A 14,723-nucleotide genomic window follows, 5' to 3' on the forward strand; every position below is an offset into this window, starting at 1 on the left:
AATACCCTGCTAGTTGTTGGCTCGGAGAACGCAATGGCACCCCACTCCAGTACTCTTGCCTGGAAAATCCCATGGATGGAGGAGCCTGGTAGGCTGTAGTCCATGGGGTCGCTAAGAGTCGGGTACAACCGAGCAACTTCACTTTCACTTTTCACTTTCATGCCTTGGAGAAGGAATGGCAACCTACTCCAGTGTTCTTCCCTGGAGAATCCCAGGGACGGGGGAGCCTGGTGGGCTGCCATCTATGGGGTCGCACAGAGCCGGACATGACTGAAGCGACTTAGCAGCAACAACAGCAGTTGTTGGTTATGGATCAGGGTAAAATGTAGGCATATCCAAGCAAGGCAGCTGCTGTCAACTAAAGGTTATCCCCTGGAAATGGTGCAGATGTAAGCTCCAGCTTCCAATGCCTGCAGCACTTAGGGTATGAACTTCTTGCTGCTCAGTCGCTTCAGTCATGTCCAACTCTGTGCGACTCCATAGACAGCAGCCTATCAAGCTCCTGCATCCCTGGGATTCTCCAGGCAAGAAGACTGGAGTGGGCTGCCATTTCCTTCTCCAATGCATGAAAGCGAAAAGTGAAAGTGAATTCGCTCAGTCGTGCCCGACTCTTCGCGACCCCATGGACTGCAGCCTACCAGGCTCCTCCGCCCATGGGATTTTCCAGGAAAGAGTACTGGAGTGGGGTGCCATTGCCTTCTCTGATGAACTTCTTAGGGCCCTAAAAAGAATCTTGATGTGCACTAACAGCAGTAGCTATACAAAAAGTGTGGGGAGAATTTTAATTATCCATTCTATTGACTACATTATGCCATATAGTTAGAATATAGCTCACCTCTCCCATCATGCCATTTGCATTTCTGAGTTTTGCTCCTGATCAAAACTTGTCTAGAAACACCTAGACTTCCTTTTCAGCCACAAAGTAGGAGCTGTTTCACTCACAAATAAGGAAGTGCACAGCAATTATACTTTAAATATAGAGACTCCCTTTGATACAATGTGAAAATAACATTGGAAGATAAACGTGGAGAGTTTTGAATCCATTTGAATCATTCCTCCACTTTCAGGACCCTTGTGTCTCTGTTTCCTATTACTCTGGAAGTCTGGGAGCTTTGTGGCTGACAAATAGAATATTCACAGAAATGAAAATATCACTGTTTATTCAGGCTTGCCACCTCCTTATCTGTGAATAAAATGTTAGGATTATTTTCATACATTTTTAAGTGGCATCCATTCTGGATGGGGAAAATAAATTGAAATTAAACTACAATGCATGTAGCATATGGCTACTTATTTTCCAATATCAGTTCTTCTCCTTTTCTATTTTAATAGAGCTCCTGAATTTTAGCTGGGTAGAGAGCCACGTAGAATAAATATTATATTTTCAATTCTTTCTTGGAATTATGTAGGCCCACATGAAACTTTGATCAAAGGGATTTCATTAGAAATGATACTTTCCATCTCTGATTCATGACCTTCAAAAGAAGATGAATGCCTCTGGTCTCCTTCCTCCTTCACCCTTCTTCCAATTGGAAAGGGAATATGGTGGTGATTACTTTTGGATTCCATGGATGAAATCAAGATGTTAGGATGGCAGAGAAACAAGATAGAAAAAGTCTGGTCCTTGACACTGTTGAGCCTTCATATCAGCCCTGGGCTTCTCCAATATAGTTTGTTACATGAGGGAGAAATAAAGTTCTGTTATACTTAAATAACTTTTATTTTTCATTTAGTCCAGCAACTGACTCTATAATTTCATTGGTTCATCAAATCTTTTTCAGTGATATCATTTTGTATTCTGATATTCTTAAAACAGTATCAACAATGTAAGGATGGATCCATTCTTCTATTGGAAAAAATTTGTTTTAATAATTTTAAGCAACATGTTTGACCTTTTGACTTTATTTAAATGATCATTATTATGAATCTGAGGATAAGGTCATTATCAACAAAAATATTATTTTTTCAACAGAGAATCAAGTAATCTGAATAAGAACAAACTGTTGTTATACTGCGTCATAAGGGGTATAGATTAGTTCATGTTTATGAAAAACTCTGAAATGTCACAGAGATAAAAGAACAATGTATCTTAATGCGTTTACTCTGTGACAAAGATTGTAAAACTGAATATGACTAGCAATTATGCAGAAAAAGTCATCTAGAAACAAAGAAAAAGCATATATATATCTTAAAGGAAATAGAAGTGAATGACAAACTATTGTTTCTACAAATTATTCCATCTATCTCAAAGTCCCATAGTATTGTTTGGAAGTATTATGGTCTCAAACTTCATAAAATAAGGTATTTGATACAGCACATCTTATTCAATTTGAAATAGCAACAAGGTCTTTGGGAAAATGTTTATGTTTATTGCCTTAGTTCTGGGACAGGTACCAATTTAGAGGGAGAGGGAAAAAAAAGATTAGCTTTCTTAGTAGAAACTATAAATTTTCCAAAGTACAATATATCGAAAACTTCTGTCAAGACTAGAGGTTACATTGTTAATAGGTTGAATTTAAGAGATTTCTTCTTACATAACAACACAATTGCATCTTCAATATACCTGATTCTAGTGAAGAAAACAAAGTTCTTTGAAGAACCAAGTCATCATAATGAAGCATAAAGATAAGTAGGAGGCAAGGGTAATTTGAAAACTGAGCTGAGTCATTGACTTTAAACTATTTTTTAACATGATATAATATGAAATAGATTTTTGTTATGTCAATAATTCACCCAGAGAAATTCAATAGAGGAAAGAAAACAATAGTGATAGTAATTTTTATACATTCGAATGGGAACTAAAATGAAGTTATTAAGCTTAAAAAGAAAAGTAACTTTAGTACTGTGCATTCTTATTTTGTGAAAAGTGCTTCTTTGGTATTAGAAGCAATTTTTTTCTTATTTCCATGGACCAGGTTTTCTGACTGAAGTTTATAAATGTATTGAGCTAGGACTATATGACAGGTGCTGAGCAAATTATAAGAGAAGGATGAGTAAGATAAGATGTTTCTTTCACATCTTTTAGATGTGCACTGATACACATTGTGAAAGTGTTGACTGGTGCAAGCATTCCAAAGAACAGTTTGTCGTAGTTAGTGCATGGGAAATATGAATACAATGGCACACAGCAATTTCCTCCTAGGTATAAATTTCAGGGACATACATGTCCATTAAAGAACATTAGAGTATTGTTGGGCTGCAACCTCAGGCTTACAAGACCTGTACTTACTCAGCCACAAGATCATAGAAAGGGTTCAGTGTCAGTGACAGAGACACCAATAGCTTAATGGATGGGAGAGCTTACAGGTCTGAAGCAAGGTCCTGGAGTGACACCCTATTGTGTGTGGCAGACAGCAGGCAGTAGTCTTTGCTATCAAAGCCAGAAGGAGATTACCAGTTATAGAGGGAGTTGACTGGGGTTGGCTCATTGGTTACCAGGGAAACCAGCAGTGGAGCACACCCCTCACTTCTCTTTTGATAAACTATCATTGTAGAGATAGTTCTCATCTAAGGATTGGAACAAACACTAGCTGGGGTCAGAGGCAAATATATAGGCATTTACTGACTCGGCTTTATGATTAAGAACAAAGGTCAGTCATACCAACTGGGTATAGATGAAGCAGGGTCTGGATGTGTAGGTTACATAGACGGAGCAAGGGAGCAACCATCTTGGGTGGCCTGACCATACAAGTATTTACTACAGTATTACTTGTGGTAACAGGAATTTGGAGACAATTTAGGTTAACTGCTCTTAATAGTGGATGTGCATTATAAAAAATATTCAGCAATTGGAGACAAACGGACATATAGAAGTATGTCAACATGATAGACCATAAAAACAGCTCCAGTTGACAGAGTGAAAAATCAAGTCAGTGTTGAATATAATAGCATACAGTTGAGTTCAGTTCAGTTCAGTCACTTAGTCGTGTCCGACTCTTTGCGACCCCATGAATCGCAGCACGTCAGGCCTCCCTGTCCATCACCATCTCCCGGAGTTCACTCAGACTCACACCCATCGAGTCGGTGAGGCCATCCAGCCATCTCATCTTCTGTCATCCCCTTCTCTTCCTACCCCCAATCCCTCCCAGCATCAGAGTATTTTCCAATGAGTCAACTCTTCGCATGAGGTGGCCAAAGTACTGGAATTTCAGCTTTAGCATCGTTCCTTCCAAAGAAATCCCAGGGCTGATCTCCTTCCGAATGGACTGGTTGGATCTCTTTGCAGTCCAAGGGACTCTCAAGAGTCTTCTCCAACACCACAGTTAAAAAGCATCAATTCTTCGATGCTCAGCTTTCTTTATAAGTCCAGCTCTCACATCCATACATGACCACAGGAAAAATCATAGCCTTGACTAGATGGACCTTTGTTGGCAAAACAATGTCTCTGCTTTTCAATATGCTATCTAGGTTGGTCATAACTTTTCTTCCAAGGAGTAAGTGTCTTTTAATTTCATGGCTGCAGTCACCATCTGCAGTGATTTTGGAGCCCAAAAAGATAAAGTCTGACACTGTTTCCACTGTTTCCCCATCTACCCATGAAGTGATGGGACCAGATGCCATGATCTTTGTTTTCTGAATGTTGAGCTTTAAGCCAACATTTTCACTCTCCACTTTCACTTTCATCAAGAGGCTTTTTAGTTCCTCTTCACTTTCTGCCTTAAGAGTGGTGTCATCTGCATATCTGAGGTTATTGATATTTCTCCTGGCAATCTTGATTCCAGCTTGTGTTTCTTCCAACCCAGCGTTTCTCATGATGTTCTCTGCATATAAGTTAAATAAGCAGGGTGACAATATACAGCCTTGACATACTCCTTTTCCTATTTGGAACCAGTCTGTTGTTCCATGTCCAGTTCTAACTGTTGCTTTCTGACCTGCTTATAGGTTTCTCAAGAGGCAGGCCAGGTGCTCTGGTATTACCATTTCTTTCAGAACATTAATGTCAATTAAATCATATGTGTATAAAATAATATTGCATGTTATATAAGGGCACCTAAAGATGAAAAAAAAAAAACTTTAACATTTTAGAAAGAATGACCATTAGAAGAGAAAAAAATTGAAGTGCAGAATGAGAATGAAAGGAGATAAATTAAACAAACAAATAAAAAAGAATAAATAAATAAGAAACTCTAAAGAGGGTCTTTTGCTGGAAAATCACAGTATTGGATCATTGCTATGGACTGAATGCTTGTGTCCCCTCTCTAAATTTATGTTGAACTCTTAATCTCCACTGTAATGGTATTTGGAAGTAAAAATTTGTAATATAGTAACATTTTTAGGTTGAAACGCTTATGAGTGGCGTTAGTGCCCTTATAAGAAGAGACATGATCTCTCCACCATATGAAACCATAACCAGGAAGAAGGTCCTCATCAAGAAACTAACCATACTGGCACCCTGATCTCAAAAGTCCAGCCTCCAAAACCATGAGAAATAAACTATTTATTGTTTAAGCCCTCTAGTCTGTGGTAATTTGTTATTGCATCCGGAACTGATCAAGACAATCATGAACTAATTAAACAGAGTAAATTTTCTACACTTACTATGAATATAACTGCAATTAAAAGAATTACATCATGCTTCTTATAAAACGGTGGTCTAGATATTTTGTATATGTTTTACTCCCAATAGCTAAAAATGCTGGGCTTCCCTGGCGGCTCAGCAATAAAGAATCAGCCTGCAGTGTACGATATGCAGGGGACATGGGGTTTGGTCCCTGGGCCAGGAAGATCCCTTGGAGGAGGGCATGGCAACCCACTCCAACATTCTTGCCTGGAGAATCCCATGGACAGAGAAGCCTGGTGGGCTACGGTCTATAGGGTTGCAAAGAGTTGGACATGACTGAAGCGACTGGGCAGCTAAAAATGCTAAACTGATAAGTCAAATACTCTAGATGAGTTTGTAAAAAAAAAAGGAAATGCCTACCAGTGTGGTGAGTATAATCTGATTGTAGGCCTACTTTGACAAGCATTTTGAGGTTTAAAAAAATATAATGGCCCTTTGAGAAGGAGGCAAGGCCATGGACCCACTTAGATATGTTGTTGGAACTCTTGAAATCAAAACCTTTGGATGCCAACAACTTTGGTGAGAGTGAAGACTACAAATTTTTATCTACCAGCAAATGGAGAATTTATACCTATAGTCCCATCATTATGCAAGCATGACATTTGAATTTACCCTGCTTGGGTGATATAAGAAATCTTAAGTGGAAAAATAATTTAAGGTGGTCTTAGGTTTGTCATGCCTAGAGTGCCTGGCAGAAATAAACACATCCTCTCTGACTGTACCTTTGATTGTACCTCTCTGGTTTGCACCTCAATTCACATTCCTCTGGATAGTCATATCAATAGGTTATTCACACAAACCAACATTAAAATCACATCGAGTAACCAGGTAAGAAAAAAGAGTTCAAGAAAAATCATGTAAAAGAGAATTAACCCCCACCTCAAAGTTCAGATTTTGGAATAATTAAAGAATATAAAGTGATTATATTAAAGACTATTAATGAGATAAAATGTAGGCCCCAGATATTGGTAAAGATTAAAAATACCATAAAAATGTCTAGACAGTACTTACAGGAAAAGTACCAAAAGGAACTCTTAGAAATAACACACACACATACATATATATTTATAATAGAAACTGAACATGATGTTGATGCTTTTGACAGCAATTAGAAATAGTTGAAAAACAAATTATTTAAATGTAGATTGATCCAGAAAAATGTCAAGTACAGAAATAGAGGTGCAAAATATGAAAAAGATGTAAGAGTTATGGAGATAAGAATAATTATTTTGAGATGCATCTATTCGACTTCTAAAAGAAAAGAATAGAGAAAAAAAGTGGCAAGATAATTAATAATCAAAGATATAAGGGCTCATTCCAGACTGATTAAATATAAGAATGATCAGCTACAAGAAACAAAAATGAAATCCAGAGATTCACATTTAAATACATTGGAATAAAACTATAGAAGATCAAAGACAATTAGAAAATCTTAAAATTAGTCATTGGAAAAAATAGAAATAATCCAACAAGGAAGAAAAATTAATGCTAAGAGCTGACTTTCCAACAGTTATCATAAAAGCCATAAGAAAGGGGAATAACATTGAAGAGACAATTACTATCAATGCAAAATTCTGAACCCTGCAAAATTATTATTCCAGAATGTGGTTGACATGAAGATATTTTCAGATAAGAATTTGCCAAATATTAATTAAAGGAAATTCTCAAGGTGGTAGTTGATTAAAAAAAATCCAGGAAACATGATGTAAAATGTGAGAAATAATGGTAAGTAAATTAAAAACAGACAAACAGGTTATTCTAAAAAATTATGGCTGTATAAATAGCAATGTTAGCCTCTACTTTGTGGGATAATGACTAGCAATGAAAAACAAAGATGGAATTGGAATTACTGGAGTTAAAGAATTCTGAAATAGCTGTATCATTCAGAAATATAGTATTTTTAGGGCTTCCCAGGCCCAAGTGGCTCAGCTATAAAGAATCTGCCTGCAATGCTGGCAACACAGGAGTTGCGAGTTCATTCCTTGGATCAAGAAGATCCCCTGGAGGAGGGCATGGCAACTCACTCCAGTATTTTTGCCTGGAGGATCCCTTGGACAGAGGAGCCTGGTGGGCTACAGTCCATAGGATCACAAAGAGTCAGACACAACTGAAGCTACTGAGCGTGCACGAGCATGAACATAGCAATTTGACTCTAGATTTTAGTGTAGCATATGTATTAAAAGTTTACCATTTGAGGGGAAATTGATGCACAAATAATTCAGTGTGCATTTTCTAAAAACAAGGACATTGTCATATAACTATAGTACAACTATCATAAATAAGAAGTTAACAATAGTATGTACAGTGTTATTATTCAAATATTGCAAGCACATTGTATAGAAAAAAACATTTTTCTCATCCAGAGTCCATTGCATGTATTATTTTTTGTTCTGTTTTTCAAAAATCTGGAATAGTGCTCAGTTTTTTTTTTGTCTTTCATAATCTTATGTTTTTGAAGAGAACAGACAGAACCTTTAAAAAAAATTGGTAGAATATGGCTTAATTTGAAATTGTCTGGTATTTTCTAATGATTAGATTCAAGTTGTGAACTTTTGGCAGGAATATTGCAAAATTAATTCTAAGTTCTTCTCAGCAATACTTCAAGTTCATTAATTCTTTTATCTACAGTGTCTGAACTTCTGTCGACCCCATCCAATGAATTTTCAATTCTAACACTTGTATTTCTTTCTTTTTTGACTTTATATTTCTCTCCTGAATGACTTCATCTTCTTATCCATTCTATCAATCCTTTCTTGAAAAGCATTTAATATGCTTAATTTGGTTAAAATTATTGTCTAACAATTCCCATGACGGATACATCTGAGTTTGTTTCTGTAGCACTCTGTGTACTCTTGACTACAAATTATATTTTCTACTTATTTTCATCATAATTTTGCATTCATTCATCCATTGTGTATAAAAGTGGATTCCAAATAAAATTATTGCCTTTGTGTTATTTTTCATTTTCCAGATATGCAAGCACTTTCAGAGTTTTAGGGTTAGAATGAGGGGTTGAACATTCAGATTCATTATAGGGTTGAATTGGTTTGTGTCTCAGCTGTTTTAATTAAATTGAGTTCTCATGCTAATAGTTAAACTCCTAATTTCCTAAACCTTAAAAAAAATTATATCAGCATTTGAACTGGGGAGTTGGGCTGCTATTTCAAATATTTTTGATTCACTTTTGCATTCAACCCCACTAGAACCTTGGAACAGAATCATCATATAAATCCGCAGGACTACATTTGTAGCCCTTTACCCACTGATATTTTCTCTATAAAAATCTGTGAATGGGGTATGATGGCAGACAAATTTTTGGTCAAAAAGTGTTTTTGCATTTCAATCAATTCAGTTCAGTTGCTCAGTTGTGTCTGACTCTGCAACCCCATGGACTGCAGCATGCCAGGCCTCCCTGTACATCACCAACTCCTGGAGTCTACTCAAACTCATGTCCATTGAGTCAGTGATACCATCCAACCATCTCATCGTCTGTCGTCCCCTTCTCCTCCTTCTTCAGTCTTTCCCAGCATCAGGGTCTTTTCCAATGAGTCAGGTTTTCGCATTCGATGGCCAAAGTATTGGAGTTTCAGCTTCAACATTTAGGGCTCTTCAAAATTCTGATAGTCATCTCTCATAGACCCACAATATTGTACAAAATTTAACTAATATCTCCTTGTGCCATTTTAATATTAATTAGTACATTTATTGAGAATTTATCATGTACCAGGATAATTTTAGACACTTTACATACATTAGGTCATCTAGCCTACCCTATCTATTTTATTCATAGTATTAACTAATTATTAATTTTGTTAAAAGAACTCAAGTATACCTGGGGTTTGCACTTTAAATTCAATGTTTTGTCTTCCTAGGATAAAGTGGATGTAAACTCAGTCAATCTTGGGGCCTTTCCCCCTCAGGTTAATGAAAAGACCCAGGATACTCTGAAGGTACTGTCACTGTGGCTCAAGACTCCAGATCCATTCCACAGGTGTGATGACCCAGTGGTCTCTTCTCTTTGAGGACCAGCTTTCTTCCCAAGGTGTTGCCAGGAGGAGGTTCCTGTCTTTACTCCTCCTGGAGCCTGTAGTCTTCTTCTAACTTCTGCTACTGCTTTTATTTACATAGACTTTCCCTCTTTCTTTTCCCAGAGACACGTCCTTTCCTCTTCCCTGTGAGAATAACTAGCATAATTTCCTCAATTACTTTTGGCATTTGGAAACAAAACCTAGGAAGAGAACAGCATGTTAGCTTAGTTCTAGATTTTTGTTCCTATCATTAATTGCTCTGAACGCTGATAAGCATAAAAGGGGACTAAAAGAAAAAGAACTAAACTAATAACAAAATGTCCTACAAGGTATGGGCTACCCACAGGGAGTTACCTTGGGCTAATTCATTTATTGCCTAACTTCCTCAATAGGCTGGGAGTATCATGAAGGGAGGGACCATATCTATTTTGGCCATCATTTGGTCATCTTTAGTATTTGGCACATGGAATGTGCTATAAATAAACAATTGGTGTTTGTTTATTTCTTTGGCCACACAGGGTGGCATTCGGGATCTTAATTCCCTGAACAGGGATTGAACTCGTGCCCTCTACAGTAAAAGTGAAGAGTCTTAACCACTGGATCACCAGAAATGTCCCAAGTAAACATTTGTCAAATGTGTAAATTAACATGGTAGACAGTCTACTATACCTACTTTGTCAATGGACTGCTAAATCCATGGCGATATTTTGGATATGGCTAGGAAGAATTCACCAAATTAAGCCACTTGGAATCTGATCAGATATGGTCATTCTTTTAAATTATGAAAGATTTAATTGTCTTTTATTAGAATGAAAATATTTACAGGAGAATACAACTTGAATTTTTTACTAATGTTTTAGCAGACTTAGAATATGTAGCTCTAGGCAGTACCTTATGGAGAAGTAGTACAGGTTAAACACCTTTTTTACTAATGTTTTAGCAGACTTAGAATATGTAGCTCTAGGCAGTACCTTATGGAGAAGTAGTACAGGTTAAACACCTTGAGAAAACAGGGCCCTGCAGAGAGGAGAGAAATCTGTTAAAAACTAATTCTTTCCAGGAATGCACTTGTCCTATGCTTGTAGCCATAGACAGTCATTTGGTGAGCATACACACACACACACACACACACACACGCACAGAGCAATCAAAGTAAAAGACCTTATAAAACATACCTTAATGTTTCAGCCCATTTTAGTATCAATATAAGGTAATCAGGAAGTATATATAATAGCATAATTAAATGGATTCATAGCTGATTATAAAGCCATACCTGAACAATATTAATAGTTGACTGATTTCTGTTTTATTTTTACTACTGACAAGTAGTCTACCTGGACAGTATCCTAGAATACATAAGATGTTGACTATCAAATTTTAATATCATGTAAAGTAAAAGTATATTTTATTGAGCACTCCCTATGTTCTAGGTAATATGTTTGCAATTTTATATATGTTCTGTTGAATCCTTTCTACAACCCAGGTCAAAATTTTATTGTCTTTATTTTATATTTTATATTCTCACACAAAGCATAACATGACTGCTAATGTTCTGTTGTACTTTGTGAAAGTTAACAAAGGGAAAGAAATATAATTAGGTTAAGATTTAAATTTGGCACATTTGTTCAAAATGAATGATTGTGTAAGATTGGAGTACTAGAGATATGGATTAGAGTATTTCACTCACAAATAACCAAGGAGATTTAGTTAACTGTAAACACAAAATGGGGCTTCCCTGATGGCTCAGCAGTAAAGAATCACCCTGCAATGAAGGAACCAGAGGAGACACGGGTTTGATCCCTGGGTAAGGAAGATCCCCTGGAGGAGGGCATGGCAACTCACTCCAGTATTCTTGCCTGGATAATTCCATGGACAGATAATTCTATAGCCAGGTGGGCTATAGCCCGTGGGGTTGCAAAGAGTCGGACATGACTGAAGCAACTTCGCACACATGCATGCAAAGTCAACATAAATCAAAAGTGTTACGGAGCTGCCAGGAAAAACTAACACAAATATTGTTGCTCTAATGGAAGAGCAAGTGGTGTCTCACTAGGAATGTCTCACTAGGGAATGGTGATTCCTCATTTGTTACAATGTGTACTGTTCTGGACACCAGTATGGAGGGACTTCAACAATCTGGACTGCATCAGCAAGACAGCAGTCAGGATGTTGGAGAAAACTTTAAATGATTAACAGGTGACAGAATCAGGAGAGAGAGAAGGGAGTGTAATAGGAATATTTAAACAATAATAACAACAATGTCATAATAGCTCTTTTTAACTGCATTGCATTTCATTGCTTCATTTCAGTATAACCCTGTAAGATTGAGGCTATAATGGTTTTGCTGAAATATTTGTTAAAAGAAACAGAAACAAAGTGAAGTCTCTCAGTCGTGTCCAACTCTTTGTGACCCCATGAACTGCAACCCACCAAGCTCTTCTGTCCATGGATTCTCCAAGCAAGAATGGAGTGGGTTGCCATTTCCTTCTCCAGGGAATCTTCCTGACCCAGGGATCGAACCCAGGTCTCCCACATTGTAGCATACTTTACCGTCTGAGCCACCAGGCAAGTCCAAACAAACAAAAAATCTGAGTCTCAGAAAACATAGGTAACTTCCCTCAGATCTCAGATATCAAATATTGTGATATTTAAAATAGATGATGATTTTTTTTGTGAAATTATGTTCACTTTACTATTTATGGCTGTCAAAGCAAGTTCTCACTCCCAGACTGGGGGAGAAGAGCTAGATTAATATAGACAAAGATTTTGGTTTGATATTTGGAACGAAGAAAAGCTTTCTAAAGACTACAAGCCTTTGAGAATGGAATAGTTGTCTCTGTGAGACAGTGAATTCTCCTCCCTGGAAGTCACTTGTCAAGTGTGTTGAAAATTGAACTCTGTTTGGGAAGTGCTGTGCTGTTCTTAGTCTCTTAGTCATGTCTGACTCTTTGCGACCCCGTGAACTGCAGCCCACCAAGCTCTTCTGTCCATGGATTCTCCAAGCAAGAGTGGAGTGGGTTGCCATGCCCTCCTCCAGGAGATCTTCTCAACCCAGGGGTCAAACCCAAGTCTCCTGTTTGAGAAGGATAACTGTCAAATAAATGTCTTCTCTGGTCTCTATGAATCTGGGGCAGAGGGAGGTGAAAACGCAAATATTAAATCTGAGTTATAAATCCATTCTGGGGAGATCTCTACTGAGTGGATTATGTCTTGTAAAAGATACATCCCAGAGTATATTTCTTCTTGTTACCTTCTGGCCCACTTTTTATCTTTCTAACTCAGTTGCTTGCTCATTTGCCATTCATTATGCTGCTCTTTGGGATCCCTAGGAATTCTGACTGGTTCCTGGCCTCAAGTAACTCATGTTTATATCTGCATGAGGTGCTGTGAGTCCTGAGACAAAGGTATGGATCAACCTCTCAAAGAATATAGATTATAAATGATTCATATCTCCAGCGAATTCAACCAGAGGGAGGAAAAATATTTACAGTGGAGAAGCTGGTTATTATGGATGAAAGAGTAAAATTTGACCAAGTAGAAAAAGGGAGTGGGGAACTTCAGTCATACTTTAGCTCATAGAAATGAAAGCTACAGAGGTAAAAGGAATGGCAAATAATTTAGTAGGATTGGAGGACAGAAACTTGTGAAAGCACATGAGAAAGGGCACGCTAGGGATTTTAGACTTGACCTTAAGGGTGATTGGAAGAATTAAAGCGATTTTAAAAGGGAGATGATGCAACATTATGAAAGTACATATTTTGGAGAAGCATCATAGAAGGCATTTCTATGGTTTACATTATTTGGCACTTTCTCCTCTGTGTTAGCACATATAGTCAAGAATCAACTTGAGTACACTTTTGGCTTCAATATAATCAGCCTTCTGAAAAACATCCATAATAAGAGATATTTCAGAAAATCTGTCATGAACTTATTTTGTTTTGATTCTATTTATAAATGCCTAGTTATAGTAAAGAGAGAAAAGAGCCAAAGTGTGTTTAACCTGGTTAAAATTTCAACTTCTCTAAATGTTAGAAGCTTGACTTCTTCAAAGGAAAAAAAAAAACAAAAAACAGGCAACCTTTCGAAGTTTTGATGTACACCTTTTCCATAAGGCTTTGTCCTTCCTGGTAGCATTCAGTCTGTCTACCCAGCAGCTTTTCCCAAACAATCAATCCAACAGGGCTCTGTTTTGCTTGTGTTCTTGGTCCTGTTCCTAGGAGACTGCTCAACCCATTGGCCAGAGTGGCCCCTGAATCTTCTTTGCTGCCCTCCTGGTGAACTTCCCCATGACTTGCTGGGCTGAGTTGCATTAAGCATGGAGACTTTCTGAGGTTCCAGCTTTCCATGTAAAACTGAGAGCAACCTTAACTTTCTCCCAGACCAATAATGACAGTGGTAAGAAGAGTACAGGTCTCTAAAAGAAATTACTACAAATAAATCTTATAATTAAAAATAGAAAACTTTGTCATCTAATGCCACTTCCTCTCCTTGCTCCCTCCTTAGACCAGCCTCTGTATTTACAAAACAAAATTCTGCCATCTACACTGTCCACATTCTCTTGATTAAAATCTTTCTGTTGCACTCATGATTAGTCTGGACACAATGTAGGTTTATTTCACATTGTGTCTTAAATTTGTGATGCAATTTACATAAATCTGATGGTAAAAAATTTGGTGGGGCTCTATATTCATTGTCTTACTTAAATGCTTACTTGGTTAACCTAACTGTACATGCTCACATTTGCTTTAGGGTGCGTGAGTGTGTGCTCACTCATGTCTGACTTTTTGTGGCCCCATGGACTTTAGCCTACCAGGCTCCTCTGTCCAAGGAATTTTCCAGGAAAGACTACCAGAGTGGTTGCCATTTTCTTTTCCAGTGTATCTTCCTGACTCAGGGATCAAACCCGCATCTCGTGTGTATCCTGCATTGGCAGATGGGTTCTTTATCACTGCACCGCTTAGGAAGCCCTTGCTTTAGGACAACCTCCTATTTATTTTGCTTTCCCTCAGACCTCAGAACTATTATTTAAAGGCTAAGTAAGAACAATTAAAGAGGAGCTTTCACGTGCCTTCAAATAAACAGTTGTCAGATTTCATCTTAAAAATGTGTGTGACATATCTCCGGAGTCAGCAGTA

The sequence above is a fragment of the Oryx dammah genome, unplaced genomic scaffold, assembly GCF_014754425.2.
Source record: "Oryx dammah isolate SB20612 unplaced genomic scaffold, SCBI_Odam_1.1 HiC_scaffold_28, whole genome shotgun sequence".
Classification (NCBI taxonomy): domain Eukaryota; kingdom Metazoa; phylum Chordata; class Mammalia; order Artiodactyla; family Bovidae; genus Oryx; species Oryx dammah.